Source organism: Coturnix japonica, chromosome 1 (assembly GCF_001577835.2).
Source record: "Coturnix japonica isolate 7356 chromosome 1, Coturnix japonica 2.1, whole genome shotgun sequence".
Classification (NCBI taxonomy): domain Eukaryota; kingdom Metazoa; phylum Chordata; class Aves; order Galliformes; family Phasianidae; genus Coturnix; species Coturnix japonica.
The window spans coordinates 78,773,477-78,792,072 of NC_029516.1; the positions used below are offsets into that span (position 1 = coordinate 78,773,477).

The following is an 18,596-nucleotide window of genomic DNA, read 5'->3' on the forward strand; positions in this document are numbered from 1 at the left end:
CTGATTATTATTTAACCTTTACAGCAGCTGGAACACAAACTTACCACACACTGCATACTTACAGATTTATTAAAATTTGATTACAAAAACCAAAGGGAAACATGTACTGCATCTTGAGCAGCTTTACAAAAAGGCAGTCAAGACAATCCTGTATGAATAGTTCAAACTATGCATAGCATGGAAGAAAACATGCAACACTTTCCTAGTGTTATTTCAATTTGAAATTGTATGTAGAATATGTGTATTAACAATAGAATGTGTAAACAACAGAATATGTGTAATCTTAGATAAAGAAAGCAGAAGTGGCAGGATGGTATTTTACAGGCAAGACCAAAACTAAACCAAAACAAAACAAATCCAAACGCCACAGCTAAATGCATTCAGGAATGATTGTAACAAACAGATGTAAACCCTTTTTTCAGACTTCAGAGATCATTTGGGATTGGCTCTCAATGTATCTAGCTCTCTTCAGCCTCTAAGAAGCATCAAGCAAAATTAAGGAGGTCTGAGTGTGTTTTTTTTAAAAACTATTATTATTTTTATTTTAAACATTATTTTAAATTCCAGGAAGGGCTTTTAGAAATTCGTGTTCTCTTTTGCTGCTGGAGGAGACACAGAACTAGGCTGAGGATGAAATTGCATGGACTTGCCATGCTCCATCACATCTAGCGCTGGTGCCAGGGTCTGGAGACTAGCATCATCTTCAGCAGCTTAAGCCATGCAAGTGTGGCTGACTATCAAATTTCCCATGACACCTGACACAGTTCCAGAAATGCAAGTTACACAATACAGCAAGGCAAAGAAAATTCATAAGATGTCATGACAAGCAGGAACACCTACCTATATCAGAAGGTTAACGAGGAAAAAAAATTGGTTAATGGATAAAATCATCTGGAATGATTGTGCAGGCTCCAAATAAAGACCATGTGCTGCATGCAGGCTGCCCTGCCTGGGGTGGTAACACTAAAAGCAGCATACAAGCAGAGGAGCAACACCATTATGGACAGAGCCCATGCTGCCTCTAAAGGCTCCTAAGTTATGGGCAGAGCCATGACACTGCTTAGGGTACGCCTCACTAAACCAGAGCTGTGCTCCTGTTCTTTGGACAGGGAGACCAAAGCAGTAGTTTTGGCTGGGAGTAAACTGAGGATATTAATCTCAGCTAGGTTACTGAAGAGCACCATCCAGCCTCACCTTGAATGTCTCCAGCTACAGGGCATCCAAAACATCTTTAGGCAGTCTGTTCCAGTACCTCATCACCTTCACTGCACAAAACTTATTCCTTATGTCCAAGTTAAATTCTCCCCCTTTAGTTTGAAATAAGTTTTCCTTGTCCTATCAAAGCAGACCCAGCTAAAAATATGTTCCCTTCTTTCTTACTGAATGTCCCCTTTATATACTGAAAGGCCACTATCAGGTCTCCTCAGAGTCTTCTCTTCACTCTGAACAGCTCCAGCTCTCTTATCCTGTCCTTGTATCATCTGGCACAAATGAAACTGCCCAAATTCTGGTTTCTACAGACACTGTGCTCAAGACCTACTGTCCAGCCACCTAGAAGTGCTGCTTATTCACAGCTGAAACGCAGTGAATATAAATCTGATTAGTTGTAACTTCACATATAGAAAAAATGTTGTCTCAATTGGGGATCAGGTCTGTCTTCTTCTGGAATTTTGCAATAACATCAACGCAAACAAGTTGAAAGACTTTCCTTAGTTTTCAGAGGGACATCTGTGTGACCCTATGCAGCCCATTCCTAGCACATGAGAAATGCCAGGTCCGAGAGAAAATGCCTTGCATGCCAGAAGTGTCCTGCTCCCAGATCACCCCAGGGGCTTATAATGCCAGTGCAAATAAATGGAGGTACAGTCACACCCACTTATCAATCTTGCATGTCACAAAGCTCCACCTAGGGATGTGCTACAGGAATAAACCAAAACTAACATAAACCAAAAAAAAAAAAACCACCACAAAACAACTACCTGGTTTTTAATACATGTATGTTATCATCAGAGGTTTCTTTGTTTCTAGCAAGTTCCTGGTACAGCTTTCATTTGAAATTCAGAATCTCTCTAAATCCAATGCGGTTTGGATTTTCTTTATTCCTCATGAAATGTCCTGGGTGACTTGACAAATCAAGCAAGCACTCTCAGAGTTCATGTTTTGCATTTAAGCAGGAAAGACATACATATGCAATACATTGGCATACATATTCATTCTTTTCCAAGAACTCATTAATATATGCTAATGTCCTTCTGGGCATGCGTGGTAGGAGCCTATGGTGGTCTTAGACCACTTACTTTCTCCTCATTTTTCCATCATCAGCTTCATCACAGTGACTTTTGGCTGACCTTTAGCTGTTTTTCCCCAGTTTGGCAAATTTCCATTGCTTGTTATGCCATAATGAGCAACTTTCTATCTTAGTGCACTATAACCCAAAACAATATATGTGAAATCCAAGGAAAAGGCCTTGCACCTGGTGGATGCAAAGATAAAAGTAGTCTATTGTGACTCCAGTGCTCCTGTGAAGCAGGATTGTTGAGAAAAACAAGGCTGTTCACATACCAAGCAAAGCTAAACTGGAAAGTTTTAGAACTAGCACTCATTGATTCCTTCTGCTAAACTAATATATTGGTCCTTAAACAAATCCCTTTTGCTAAACCTGCTTGCATCACAGCTCTGTCTTTAAATTTGGGAAACAAGCCCAATTTCTAACCTTCTAGGCAGCACATTTTACTATCTGTCAGGTGCCTAATAAGTCTTATATAACATGGGCATCTGTATCGAGAAGATCCCCCTTGCTTTGTCCAGTTCCAGTTTTAGCTCTTCTTCACTGTACCAGCCAGATTTTCTGATATGCTGCACACCAGCACGATTGCTTAAGCTACCAGGGTAAAAAACAAAACAGAAGAGCCTTTTCCATCACAGTCTCTTTGTCTCCACTAAAGAAAAGGAGGTAGAAAGGCTAGGAGGGATAGAAACAGAAATTTGAGAAAGCTCTTCAGTGTAAAAAAAAAAAAAAAAAAAAAGAATAGGGCAGAGAATACTTGAATTGACATTACTGCCTCTACCAAGCACTCACACTTGTAGCTTTGCACTGGGAGACGCATACCATGAGGACAACCATTCATATACCTCTGTTGAAGAAACTGAATGCTCAAAGATAGCATGCCACAGAACAGGCTATGTGCATTCAAATAATGACAAAACAAAGTCTAAGTAATTTAATTTGCGATTAAACTTAAGGTATTATCAAAAACAAAAAAAGAGAAAGAATTGTTATAATGGGATGTCATCATGAAACTACTGCTGGGGAAACAGCCTGGTTGAGAAGAGACTTCCTCACCAGCCCCAGCACCTCACTCTGCTGATGTGAGATAACTTGGTCAGGCCAGCAACAGAATCATTGAGTGTTATGTGGCTTATCTTCACTTCCCTATCAGTCCTCCTTGCCGAGTTTCTTTCAGATCTTAAACCAATTTAAAGCAGTAAACGCAAATCAAATTAAAAATTCTTGAATTTGAAATAAATCCACAGATGGTCTTAATCTTGTTTACAGGAGCATAGGAGTAAAGCAATCCCCAGCTCTTGCAATTTTATGTAGCCTCATGAAAATCCCCTGTTGCACTGATCAAGTCAAGGTCAAAGACTTGTGACCCCACTGCTCTGCAACTTGTTAGAAATTTGCTTAATTTTATCCCAAATATATTCATGGACAATTTATTCCAATTTATCCTCATAGCAAGGCTGTCTTTTTGGGCTAGACAGATCCTTTTCCTATTGCCTCCAAGTATTCCCAGCAATATCTTATCTTCTTGCAGCCATCATTTTGCTAAATGAACAACTCTAACTTTTCAATTTTTTTCTTTCAAAGGGAAGAAGTTTCCTCTGAACATTTTCAGAAAGTCTCTCCTCTCCTGTTCTACTCAAGAGTTCAGCATCTCAGGGCTTGGGTTGCACTCAGTATTTCAGACATTATCTCACAGTTGCCCAGGATGGTGACACCCGTTTTTGAAGTTAACTTACTTTTAGTTTGAACTCACTTTATCTACACAAAGAAATTTTTTTGAGCTAAGGCTTCATATTTTGATACAAACCTACGAAAATCAAAACACAAGAATGTTTTGCCTCATACTGCATTATGAGGCAGCGTGGTCTGAAATGAAGAACAGTGAAAATCTCTCTACAAATAATGTTATTGTGGAATAAATTCATACAACGTACCTTAAATAAAATAATATCCAAGGAAATATAATGTTTTTTGGTCTCAATTAACCCTATCTAAAATTCCTGTTCAGGGAGATGGTTATGTTATAAAAACTGTGTCTATTTTCCATAAAGTGAAACTTTGCTAATAAGACCATATTTGATGTGGAATAGAAGCAATCCTTGAAATTTACCTGATTTTATGCTCAAGATTTTCACTGAACCCTGTCTGCTGATGCTTTTTCTCCTTAGAGTGATAAAATGAGTCAACTGTTACTACTTTAAAATTTTGTTAAGTGTCTCCAGGATGGTGCCAACAGCTACATAATGCAGCCAGAATGTTTATTTACCAACTTTGTTTCTTGACTGCTATGAGTGTAACCTGCACTTGTCATCTAGGCAATGAAGTTACAGAATGTTTTCAATGGAACACAGTTCAAGGTTTTGTTGTTTTGTTGTTGTTTTATATTATATATATACATATATTTTCTCTTCTTCTTTATTTTTTCTTTCTTTCTTCATTTGCTTTCTTCATTTTCCTTCTTATTTCCTTTCTTTTTTTACAGTAAGACTGCTGGCTTCAAGGTTTTGTTGTTTTGTTGTTGTTTTATGTTATATATATATATATTTCCTCTTCTTCTTTACTTTTTCTTTCCTTCTTCATTTTCTTTCTTCATTTTCCTTCTTATTTCCTCTTTCTTTTCTTACAGTAAGACTGCTGGCTTTAAGGTTTTGTTGTTTTGTTGTTGTTTTATATTATATATATATTTCCTCTTCTTTATTTTTTCTTTCTTCATTTTCCTTCTTATTTCCTCTTTCTTTTTTTTACAGTAAGACTGCTGGCTTCATATGATATACATGTACATGTGTGTGCCTTCAGAAAGCAATTTTTGAAGCAGTAGATCAGAAAGAGTGCTATTCCACCAAGTTCATATCACTGTGAGATGAGAGCAAATACTGAAAAAGTAATTGGGTAGAAGACATACACCAATTTATGTGATTATTAGTTCAATTCCTATGCAACTTAATGGTGACTCTTTGAAATTCAAAATGCTTAATCTCAGGGCTGCCATTTTAAAATTGGCCAAGTAAATTTTACGCATGACCTCAGCGTTTTATGAATATTTGTTGTCAAAATACATTTGAATAACAATGAGTACCTTGTCACCACCCAGATCTTTTTCTCCCTGAAACAAAGAAATGTAGGCAGAGTGAAGAAAACAAGTTCTAGTTTCTAAGAAAGGATTCCTGTAGCCTTGTCTGCCTCTGAACTGTGCTCACAGAATGAACTCTATCACATTTTTAAATTATACAAGCAAAATGAAAGCCTAACCTACTTTCTAAAATTTAAATTCTTGGCAGTTCAACTAAATGAAACATTTCTGGAGCTCTTGAATTACTTACAGAAACAGATACCTTCAGTGGTCTAAGTCAGTGAAGGGGAAAGGAAAATAAAAAGATATGCTCTTCCAAGCTATTCTGTGAGGAGTTATATTTGCACTCAGTTGTCTCATCTATAGGCCTGCATACATTTACTTGTACATTATAGCTAAATAAGACCTGGCAGTTAAAAAAAAATCTGCAGTCCTTCATAAAAATTAAATTTTTTGTTACCTCTGCTGTCTTCTTGAACTAGATTTAGCATGCTGAGAGGGTATCAAAGATGTTCTTGCATTTTAAGCCAACTGCACAAGACACTACAATTCAGCTCTGTGACCTTCTTGAACAAGAAGAGTTACATATTTCATTTTATTTTTAAATCATAGCATGTCAAGAATAACCACACAGAATAGCACGGACTCATTTCTTCATGCCTAACAGACTTTGTGTTATAGCTGTCTTATTTCCTTTAGCACAGACATTGTCAACTTCTATGAAATGGAGAGACAGAAGTAGGAACTCTATTCCACAAAGGCAAACATTCTCTCTCATTCTAAATAGAGCACTAGAACTCCAGGAGGGAATTTATACCACTCTCATGGTTTGCAGCTCATTTGAAGCTTTAGGGCCCAGTTATGGTAGCCCTCCATGCACACATATCTCTTACAAGTTAATGCAAGTGTTGATATGAGAATTGAGATATAATACAGTAGCAACGCTTGGCTTACTACACTTCCCAGAGGGGCATTTCAGCTGAGGAGCAGAGAAAATTCAGCTACTCCAAACACAGTAGTCATCTTCCACTTAGTGGGTCAGAATTTCCACTTCTCAGAAGAAAATCCTAGCTACCCTTAGTAAAAAGGAAATAGTGGAGTTGCAACTCAAATTATCTTCGGTTCCTAGGATGCTTAGAGAATGTGGCCAGCAGTGAGCAAACTCTAATACTGTATTTCCTCCAAGAACTAAAATTATCTGCTGCATATATGTTTCAGAAGAAAATTACATAGCTTCTTCCCGCTGTTGTAATGAGAAGAAAGATTGTGTAAACTGCTCACTGTGCCATCAATTGTGGCTGGAGAGCAGGAATGCTGCTGACAGCAGTTACTATTCTTTTGATAGACCAGATACATGCCTTGCATTCCTGTGGCAGCTGACACCACAATTAGTTCTTGTATGGCCAAAAGGGGGTGGGGAAGGAGGGAGTTCTTCTGGTGAACATTTGGTATCCATGGATAAGCCTAGTATTTTTCTGCTGCAGTACTGTCATCCAGATGAATCATGAAGACTTTATACTCTACTTGAATTCCACTCATATATATCTTTTGCCTTTTAGTAAAGATTTCTGGAAGAGGAACACTTAGCGAGTTTCAATTTTGTTTTCTGAAACTTTGTGGCAGTGAATATAGAAAAAAAAAAATCCTTTTCTTAGAGTCAAGTATATAATCAATAAATGAAATGTTTACTGAAATCAGAAAAAGTATATAGGCTTTGTAAAGCTTATGATATATACTTAGAGGAATCTAGTTGAAAACTTTCATGTTAAAAACATAGTTCTGCATAAAAATTCTTTTTCTCTCTCCCTCTTTTTTTTTTTTTTTTCTTTTTGTGCAAATAGCTAAAAATGGCATATTAGCACATCTTTACATATTGCTATTGAGCCATGGTGAATGGGTAATTTGTGCCTAGAGGTCAACATCTTTTCCATTCCCCACAGTTGGAAGAGAAGCTGAGTAGGCTGATGCTGAGCTGGCAAGACTATTTTTCTCCCCTGCAGGCGACATGTTTTTTGCCCTTTACAGAAGCCAAAAGGGAAGGCAGTGCAATCTATTGGTTTGCCTCCAGCTCAGAGCTCAAGATGCATTGAGCGTTTAATGACTTGTGTGCATTATGGAACAGCTTCATCACTGATATGTTTTAAATAAAAGTTGTGTACTGGTTCCCTGACTTAACTCATAATGTAATTATCCAAATCCAGATTTCCCCAGAGGCTTTCATAAAACACTCCAAACAAACATTTCACTCCTTTTCCTCTTATGCCTGCATTTCTCATGTTACCCTATACAAGAGTGACATTTGCTATGAGAACAACCAGAAGGCATCTTTTTATCTATCCTGAGAAATAATTTCTGTAGAATCCTTACACTTCCATTGCAAATGCAAACCTTGTCACTGTTAGTGCTGCAGATAATCACACATTGCTCCTAAATAGTCTGAACCTCTACTTTAGTTTCTCATGTTTTTAAGGCTGGAGAACAAGCTAGGACAAAACTAATGTGTGTTTTTCCTTCTCATTTTTCACTCTTCCCACTCACCACGATGAGAGAGTGCCATACTGGTTTTATTGCTTTCATCTGAACTATTACACTGTATACTTAAGCCTCTCCGTGAGAGTATATGTTAATCATTGTGTTACCTAAAAGAAAGGAAATGCACAGTAAAAGTTTGATTTTATATGCTATTCTCCATTTCCTCTCCCATCAGTATTAATTAATATATAAAGCAAATATTACTGTAGAGTCAGCATGATCCAAATGACCAAAGAGGGCCACAGGTTACATGTAAGCAATCTACCATCACAGTTCATGGCTGTGCTGGTAGTGCAGTGAGCTCTACCAGCATTTGGTTTCATGCAGGACACTATTTTCCACCTAGAGATCCTCTGCCTGAGATTCGTTGAGTACCTGACAGCACATTAAATTGAATGTTGTGCTTCTCCTCCACATTTTAAACTCACTTTTTGTTGAAGGAATGTTGAAAGAGTTGCATAAGTAAACTAAAAAGGGTTTTTCAGAAACAGTGTATACAAAGTTAGAGCCCAACTGATCTGCACAGCAAAGTGGCAGAATTAGAAGAGAATCTGAGACCTTCATGGTTCCCTACCTCAGTAGTAATTCAATCTGTAGAATCATTGCTGAGAGGGCAGCATGTGCCCAACACCCCATCCTGCAGGACAGAAAAGAGTCTGAGTTTTACCTGTGGAAAGAGAGCACTATGAGTGAAGCAGTGGGAGCTCCCCAAGGACAGTAGCCAAAGTTAAAGTGCATCTCCTTGGGCAGAGCTCACTAGAGGGAGCACACACACCGCTGCCTCCGATCGCTATCTCTGCACTCTGCTGAAAGAGACTGACGGATTTTCAACCCTCACCAACTGCTGAAAGCTAAATAAGAATAATAAATCCTAATGAATAGACAGTTGCAACTTTCTGGGGAGGGTTTTCCTTTCAAGCAAGATTGTTTTACAAGAAAGTCTGATCATTCTGATGGGAAGCATACAATACTAATAAAAACAAGAACTTAGTAATGAATAAATCTCACCTCCCTTTACAAAAAAATAAAGTTAGTTTTTCACTCCTTACCATTTTCAACGGTTGCTCTGGGATAATAAAATAATCTAGTTACCATATGGTCTGAGCAATAAAGAGAAACTAGGGGATCTTGACAGCCTGTGAAATGAAGATTTGTTTATTTTTCCCACCTTCCATGAGTTTATTTTCCTAATCTGGTGTTGCAGACAGATTCTGGTGCAAACAATGGCATAGCCAAGTGATTAAATACAGTCGCCAGGGTCTGCTGGACAGCAGCAGCTCTTCTGGAAAGGTCTGCTGCACACTCAGATTGAAGTCGGGGGAAGAAAAGGCTGAGCTGTGGAACAGCTAATTCAGTGAGACACAGATTATTGCTTTTCAAATAGTTGTGCAACAAGGCTGCAAGTGTCCGTCTAAGCCTATCTACAGCCTGCCTGTGGTATTGCAGAATCAATCACAGAATCACATAATCACTGGGGTTGGAAGGGACCTCTGGAGATTATCTAGTCTGATGCCCTGCTAAAGCAGTTCCCTACAGTAGGTTGCACAGGAGAATATCCAGATGGGTATTGAATATCTCCTTAGGAGAAGACTCCACCACCTCTCTGGGCAGCCTTTGCCAGTGCAACATCACTCTGACAGTAAAGAAGTTTTTCCTTGCATTCACATGGAAATTCCCATGTTCCATTTTCTGCCCTTGATTCTCCTGTTGTTCTGCATTCCTGACAAGTCATATACTTTTGCTATCTGTTTCACTTGCAGAGTTCTTTAGGCACAGCTTCATGAAGGAATTTCTCTCCTAATCCTTCTGTGGTGTGTACCTTGTTCAATTCAAAGTTAGAAGACAGATCTCAGGAGAAAGGCCAAGGCCATGCTTAGTCACACTTGCAAGCAGATATGCACAAAGGTTTAATGGCCATTTCAGAAATGTCAGGTTAACAGCAATGAGCTCTATTTACGCAGACACATAAAAAAAGCATCACACATTGCAAGGGTTTGTGTGTTGAGAAAGAAAGAGAGAAGAAAATCCTCTGCAAAGGACTAAATCTAATCTCTTTGCCCTGGTGGTTCAGAGAGAAATATCAAGGCAACCACCTCAGCCTTAAAACCCCAGCAACTTGGTAGTATAAATTCAGTGTTGCCAAAGAGACAACCTTTCAGAAGAAACCACTGTAACAATCTGTAGCAGAGTTCACCATACCAGCCCTGTCAGACTGCTATAGGTCATGACTGAAACATATGGAGGGTTTATTTATCTAATAAAGGGAATAAGTCACTTTCTCTGCATCTGGATTAAAGTGATCTTTCAGCAGCTGCCACAAAATCCTCACTTGGTGATGGTAACTGGGCATCTTTCCCCACTGCTGCTCAGCACTTCCAGCAGGCAAATGCAACATGCTTTTCCAAACAGATATAGATATCTAATCTATAAAAACAAAATGAAGCAAACAAACCCTAGTGAATATAAAAAAGAAATACAATGTTTTTCAGTTCCAGTGACAGTTTTCTCTATGTGCATTTTTACTCTTTTTTTTTTCTTTTTTTTTTTTTTTTCCCCCAGCAACTCTTTGACATTATAAATTGTTTTTAGTGCCAAACCTTCATTCCAAACAGATCAATCCAAATGAAACACAATGTAAGAATCAATATGACTTGGGAAGAATTAAACCCATTTCTCTCTTCAGTCTTTGTATGTTCTTAAAATGCCAAACATTTTTCCCCACTAACTGTACTGTAGCCATTCTACTAAATAGCTGGAAGATGCTTCTTAACGCTTTCAAACATTGCTTTGAATCAGATAAGGATTTGTCTTTAAAGAGCACTGGCTGCCAAGTGAGCCTGTCAAACAAACTACACCAACACACGTATCTATGAGACATCTTTATCAGAAGGATTCTAGGTTTTCCTCCTCTAGTGTTGCGTACTCTAGACCTGATAGATGAGTGTTGTATTTTTTTTCCTGTGTTAAGATTTCACTTTGACTTCCAGTACAAGGAAAATAAAATAACCTCCTATGTCAATACAGAAGTGAATATGGAACAGTGTTACTCCACCTTTTCCTGAAATTCTCTGATTACTGCTTATACACTCAAAAATTTCTTTCAGATTTGGTAATCCAGAAATATTTCTATCAAGCCAATCACCAACCATTTTGGTAGCACTGTTTGCTAAGACACTTTCCTGGTAATTCCCATCCAGATGCATGACACCTTTTCCTAAGAAGAGAACATGTGAGAGGACAGTCGGATTTTGGGAGAGAACTGGATAAGAAAGCACAAGATGACACAGCACAATTTGTTATTCCTGAAAATATGATCTGAATAATCATATGGAAGCATTCAAATAAGACATTTGAGGGAAAAGAACACAATAGGAAATCTTGTTGTCTGCTAGAACCACTTTTTTTGATCACAGCTAATTGTGACACAGAGTAGAAGAACCCAGAAGGAATGAGTCAAGGTTTCTAGTTTAAAAATATCCACAAGAAGTCTACAAACGCAAGTGGGAAATGGAAGCTCTTCCTCCATTGTGTGTAACTCCCTATCCAGCAGTGAAATAATCTAATCCTTCTACCCTATTCCAGTTTTTCTCCAGTTGCAGAACCATGAATGTAGTCAAACCTCTCTAAACAGTAACAAGAGTCTCCATCTCTAATGAGATGTGTCGTAGTGAACCACTTTCACTATAACAAACTCCATCAACAGAGACACTACATGAACTGTTAAAAAAAGGCAGATACAGAACTTTTTCCCCTTCTCCTTCCCTGAAAATGAACATTAACCTTGTTACTCCAACATATGTGAGCATACACTATAATAAACCATTAATAAATACTGTAAATACCACTTTGATAGGAAGAGTTCATTCATGCTGGGAGGGAGAAGTACCTTAGGAAGTCATTTTGCTCCAAGTCTATTAGTAAAGGGTTTTTTAGTGTGTGAGTGCATTTTGGGCCTCTGAAGTGCCTTTAATTACAGTGCTGATAATTGGAGTTGCTACTATAATAAAAGGGCAAAAGCTTGGTCTGGTTTGCTTAAAAAAATTGAAGGCCCTATTAAAATTTAATTTATAATAACGGGCTTTGTTCTGATACATACATACATATATATATTTATTTATTTTTTTCAGGAGTAACTTTATACAGTATTGACGGGCTTTCAGTAGAGTAATGGCTCTTCCCAAGGGCTAGTGCTGCAGTGATGGGAAAGGTTTCTACATCTAGGAGCTAGGAAATATGGTTTAGTGGTTTTCTGTAGGTATGGTAAAGGGAGGACAGTTGGACTAGATGATCTTGTGGGTCCTTGAGATACTATGATTCTGCTTTCAGTGAATCTGGATATTGGCTGCTGCTCAATCTGTTTACCTCAGTCTCTTCTTTCACATTCAGGATGGTGAGTCTGGTAGTATCAGGCCCATTTTTGCAGTGTGTAATGCTTGGCTAAGCGTTTTATTAAATTCAGAAAAAAGCTAACATATTCAAAGTCACTTCCACAAAATGCTCCCCTGAGTCAGAGCTATACACTAATATCTCATCTGATCAACTATGAGAATTTCCAATCTCACTCAACAGTTTCTTCCCCTGTGTGGGTGCTTATTTTGCTGAAATACTGCATTAAATTAAAATAAGTAGCAGAGAAAGTTTCTGGTCTGAGAAATGAGTTCAGGTCTAACAAAACATATATCGGAAGGAGGAGGAAGTAGAGCTGATCAGAAAGTTTTTGATAAATAGATTTCATCAAAATGAAACTTTCACAGTAAAGGGAGCATATTTATAATAGCTACAGTTGTGGGGTTTTTTTTTGTTGCTATTGTTGGTTTTTCTCCCTTAAAACTGTATATATCTTATTTTCCATTTCTAAAGCTTAGACACTGCCAGTACAAAAGAGAGAAGAAAGTATAAGCTGTATAAACTGAAGTTAAGAGTTTAAAAATTATTGACATATAAGTTTTAGTTAATCGTACCAAACTCTTTTCTCCCTTCAACATGCATAAAAACATATGGTCACTTTAAGAACAGTTTCTAAGTTCTGTTTCCCTTACCCATCAAGTTAGGGTGAATATACACCCACTGCAGGAGACTCTATGCCTTCATATGTATCTTTAAAGAAATAGATCAGCTTTTGTTTTGAAGAAGAGCACTGTAAAGATAAAAAATAACTCTGCTTCAGTGTTACACCTGGGGACTCCACTATTAATTACCTACGAGCTTGCACCACCATATCAATCATGACCAGTACTTAAAACACTGCAACAGGTATGGATTAGAGCTACAAAGAAAGCAAGAAAAGTCTCCTCAAAATAGAATGATATCTCTTAGAATCAAGTGAAATATTTACAAGAATGCCTATTTACAAAAAGAAATTTTTGAGAAAGTTTTATGGCAAAGATCTAGAAAATGATCAAAAAAACCCCACAAAAATCACAAAAAAACCAAAAACAAAAACAACCAAAAACCAACTACAGGAATAATTGAACAGGAGGTTAAAAATAAACTTTGTAAGGATGTTAGTCAGAAACTCTGAATTTTCTCTCCTTAAAAATAAAGTTTGAAGGTTGATAGCCAGAAACTCTGAATTAACTCCTTAAAATTCTGTTTGGAGACATTTTTTTCCAAGTAAAACATTTCTAGTTGCCAGATCAGCAAACATAAGACCAGAAAACTGTAATCATTTATCTGATTCTACACTGCAAGCTTTTAATAAGTGACTGGAGACTTTACTTAGAAATTGTGATGTGAAAGCAGCATTTTTAGGCAGAATGTTGCATACAGCACTCACCAGGAATGCATTAAAAGCTTTAAATCTTATTTCCCATGGCCATCAGCATAGTGATGTGTAGTAAAAGTAAAGATGAACTGAAACTATTGTCTAAGCTAATCTGAATGCACAGATTTATTGCTTCTACTATTCTGAGCTGCCCAAGTCCAAAACAACAGCTTTACAGCACTTGTGAAGAGTCCAGTAGCAATTTGTAGATTAGATTCCAAGAAGATGCTCCATACAGAGCTCTTTAAATTAAACTGCATTCCGCGTCAGGTCACTGCACTTACAGAGATGCATTTTCAATGTAATACTCAGGTGCAGATATCCTGTGTGAGTCTGGGCAAACTGTTGAGGTCTTTTTATGCCTTAATTTCTCATTTGGCTAATGGTAACAAGTTTTTTGTTTTTTTTTTTTTTTGCTTAAGGAAGGTGTCCTGGGAATATACAAGTTAAAGCAAGAAATGTAAAGGTACTCTAGCAGAAAAGATTGTATCAGCAAAACAAAGAGCAGGCAAATCTGAAACTCTCTAAATGACTATCTCTTAATATCCAGGCAAGGTCTGGGAGCCATGAGCTGTGCAGTGTATTTTCATTTCCTAATTCAGCATTTCCTAGATGGTAGAAATTTCTTGTTTGATGGATGCCTTTCTTGTTTGATGAGAGCAGCTTTGCAGAGAAGGACGAAAAGCTGGATATGCTCCAGAAGTGTATGCTTGCAGCCCAGAAGGGCAACAGTACCACGTGAGCATCAAAAGAGGGATGGCCAGCAGGCAGAGAGAAGGTAACATCCCCCCCCCGCTCTGCCCCTGTGAATCCCCATCTGGAATACTACGTCCAGGCCTGGGGTCTCCAGGACAGAAGGGATGTGTTGCTGTTGGAGTGGGTGCAGAGGAGGCCGCAAATAGAATCATAGGGGTGGAATACCTCTCCTGTGAAGACAGGTTGAGGGCACTGGGCTTGTTCAGCCTGGAGAAGACCTCCCATTACTTGAGGGGAGCTTAGGAGCAGAAGGGGGACTGACTTTTTACATGGTCTAATAGTGACAAGATAAGTCAGAATGGCTTTAAATTAAAAGAAGGGAGATTTAGGTCAGATATTAGGAAGAAATTCTTTAGTCAGAGGACTGTGAGGTGCTAGCACAGGCTACCCAGAAAAGATATGGATGCCCCATTCCTAGAGGCATTCAATGCCAGTTGTATAGGGCTCTGGGCAGCTTGATCTGCATGGGGCTGGAGCTTGAAGATCCTTGATGTTCCTTCTAATCCAAGACATACTGTGATTCTGATCCAATGAAATATCTTAACAGAAGGCTGCATAAGAAGATAACTGAGTAACAATCATTCTGACCATATTCAGTGCATCTGGTATTACAGCATCATTCCCCTCATCCAGGAGTTCTGTGTGACTGTTTCTTTTCTTGCTTTGAGACACCATCAACTGAAGGAAGAAAATCAGAAGGCAGTGATCAACTTATCTACCCTGCAAACACCCTTGCATTTACCTTTCCTTATCCCTTCCCCCTCAGCTGTCCCTTACTGAGGCAACTTCTCCTCCATTGATCTCCTGAAAAAAATAGTCCACAAGGGACATCAATCAGGTATGCAGCCATAGGTTTTCTCATGATACATAAGAAGTAATTTGACAGGTGTACATTTTCATTGGTTGTCTTTGTAAATCACTGCCACCCCACTTCTCTCCTTTGTCACATAACTCCAGCATTTCACTTTGTCATCTCCATTTGCTACTATCGCATCTGCTCAGCCTGGGAGCTCTTCAGAATAAGAGCTCTGTGTTTACGTACAGTACGACAGTTACATGAGTAAGGTAAGTAATGAATTGTCTATCAATACATGTGTGCATTCAAAGCAGTTTCAAATGAACAGTCAGTCATCCAGTGTTCTGGCAGAAATTGGTGCTCTCAGCAGGGAGATCAGGGACTAGAAAGGTCCTAAAGGCAAGCAATTTTGATGCACTTGGGAGCAGCCACAGTGAAATCAGTTCCATTCTCTATTAAATGATTAAAATAGCACCTAGCAGCAGCTGAAATCTACTCCCATGAAAGTAAAATCTTTGCCATCTACTGAAATGCAAGTAATTAGTCAAATGCCAAATGCTCTCCAGAGTTCTATCAGACACACCTGCTTCCTTCTCAACATGTGTTAGGAGGGCTGCTCCAAAAGTAATGCCTCCAGTTTTATCATGCTGGCCCAGTGTCAGACAGAGGACGATGTTATGGCAGCAGAGGCTGAATCTTCCCACAAACACCCCATTACATTTTGCCATCATGCAGTAGATGGCAGCAGAGGGGCAGTCTGACAAAATGGCATCTGACATGGAAGTGCTTATGAAGCAGAAGCGTGACAGTGAATTCCTCCACACAGAAAAAATGGTACCCATTGACATTCATCAGTACCTTCTGAAAGTTTCTGAAGATCAAACCGTGGATGTGAGCACAGTGAAATAGTGGGTGGTGTGTTTGAGTAGTGTGACAGTGGGTCACCTTCCATAGTGCAGGTTCCTACAAGCACAGCACACAGACTCCTGTTCATTGCTGGCATAAATACACAGCTAATGGTGGTGACTACATTGAAAAATAATGCTCTGTGGCTGAGAATTTTCTCTGTCAAATAATGTTATTATGATATTCGTATCTGCAGTAGTTTCCATGGAAATAAATAGGAGGCATTACTTTCAGAGCAACCCATGTACACATATGACTATACTTCAACTAGCGTTACTAATAAAGAACAAAACATAAAACCACATAGGAGACTATATTTTTTCGTTTAATGTTTATGGTGCCTATTTATTAAATATACAGTCCTGTAATCATTGCAGTATTTCTTATTGTGAAACAGTGAATAAAAAGCAAACATAGTGGAAATAAAAGAAAATAAGTGAAAGGAGCAAAGCTTGCATATTCAGCTACTGCTGAAACCAAGATAAAAATGCCACACATGAACGCATTAGCACTCAACAGTACTATGTGAGCTAATTAAACTTACCTGTTTGTTCTGCAGCCTCTCTCTTACATTTCAATGCCAGTTGCTTCTGAAATATGCTTTTAAGTGTGCAGATGAAGATGTAGGGCCACAAGTCCAAACCCACTCAGTGCCAGGTAACAAATGGTAGCGAATTCAGTACCTTTGTTGTTGGGTTAGGGAAAGAAAAAAATACATATGTTCTGATTAACTTCACATATTTTCTTATGTTTTTTTCAGAGCAGGCATTAATGGCAGGCAGAAAATAAGACAGGGAAGCGGAGATAATAGTAGAATTGACCACAGGAGCAGACAGGACATGCCTACTGTGGTCTTACCTGTTTCTTTCTTTCCAAAGTCATTTTTGCTCTCAAGCTGATCTTACTTTTGAAGCAAAACAGGATTTTACTTAAAGGTTTCAGATTGCACCAGGAGTAGTTTAGATTGAACATAAGAAAGAATTTCTTCAAGAAGTGGCCAAGCACTGAAAGGGGTTGCCCAGGAAAGTAGTCAGTCCCCATAACTGACAATATAGACATGCAGATGTGGTGCTAAAGGGCATGGTTTAGTGACAGGACTTGAGAGATCAAGGTCAGTGGTTGGAGAACCTAGATGATTCTACATCTTTTACACAACCTGTACTGCAGAATGCTTCAATTCACTACCTTACTGGGTGCAACACAGAAATAGGAGCGCCCTCTAAAACTGAAAATGGTACCAGTGTCTAGGGTGACAGGGATGGTAGCACAGTAAGTAAACAATTGCATCTCAGGTGGCACTAACATCCTGTAGTCAAATGGAGTGTGCTGTGCCAGTCTGAAAAGGTCTGTGTTTCCAAGAGTGCCCGTATAGTTGGAATAATACAAGTGTATAGCTGTAATTACAGAGTAGATGGATAACCAGAGAGTATCTAAGAAAAGACTCACCAGTGCTGAGGCTTTCAGTTGAGATGGATGCTCACCAATGTTGAGACTTACCACAAATCCTCCACAAAGAAGCAATCATCAAAAAGAGACACCACCTTAGTGGTGGTCAGCCCTTAAATGGGATTTAGGAGAGGTGGAGTCAAGCTCCATTTGTTCCAGAGCACAGCTGAATTACCTTCACCTGTGCTCCCACAGCTGACTTGTTGCTTGCCTAATCAGAGGTTCAGGCTGTGATCAACAGTTTCCCTTACAGTGCCCTAAACTGTAGGCCACTTGGAAAGATACTTCAAGCTAGATACCCAGACATTTTTGAAAATTTGAACTTGTTATGTGCAACAGCCAGACAGGGCACATGGTGGATGCCCTGGATGTTGGTGTGTAGGCAGAAAACCCAACACCAGAGCAGAACATTATATTTTCTGACCACTAAAAACCAAATAAAACAAACAAATAAAACTAAAACCAGAATACACATACAAAAATATACTCCATTAAAATGTCATCTCTGCAAGACACGGCTGCTCTTTATTTTGCAGGAAGTGCCGATGCAACATCTAAAATGGTGCTTTGTGATAATTTTCCCTTTACTTAGCTTAAGCATTCAGGTAGCTGTGGACTAAAATGGTGTTTTTTGCCTCCTGTGAAGTACAGACATCGTTCTTTGAAAACACCTGCTGGGAGAACATCACATACTCTCAAATAATCTTTTCTAACAGGGAGAAAATCACCTCTTCCATAAAAGGTTTCCCTAGATTTATGCCTCAGTTTACCCAGCAGGACAAATATGATCGCCAGAAGAAAACTAAAAAGCAGTTTAAACTAAGAAATGATACAAGTTCCAATCCTTATCCACTCAGTGAGGGTCACTGCAGGAAGTCTGCAGAGTCTGTGGCAAAGGCTCAATGAGATATTTCAACTATAACCTGTTAAATTTCTAAGTAACTCAAGTAAGTGTGATAGTTCAGAGCCACGGGGTCCAGCACTCTTGTTAACTTGCTATATCAGCTTAAATTTGCCAAGTATTTTTAGGACTCAAGTG

At 38.7% G+C, this 18,596-nt stretch overlaps 1 long non-coding RNA gene across 2 annotated transcripts; it reads right to left on the minus strand.

Moving 5' to 3' along the window:
• Positions 1-13,307: 13,307 nt before the first annotated feature.
• Positions 13,308-17,653, minus strand: LOC107321247. Of its 2 annotated transcripts, XR_004307330.1 has the most exons (4): positions 17,558-17,653; positions 16,656-16,794; positions 15,187-15,213; positions 13,308-15,087 (listed from the first exon to the last, which is right to left on the minus strand). It is a non-coding gene; the product is annotated as an uncharacterized LOC107321247 (long non-coding RNA). The 2 variants fall into 2 exon arrangements; XR_001558516.2 differs by lacking the exon at positions 15,187-15,213.
• Between the last annotated feature and the right edge of the window lie 943 nt (positions 17,654-18,596).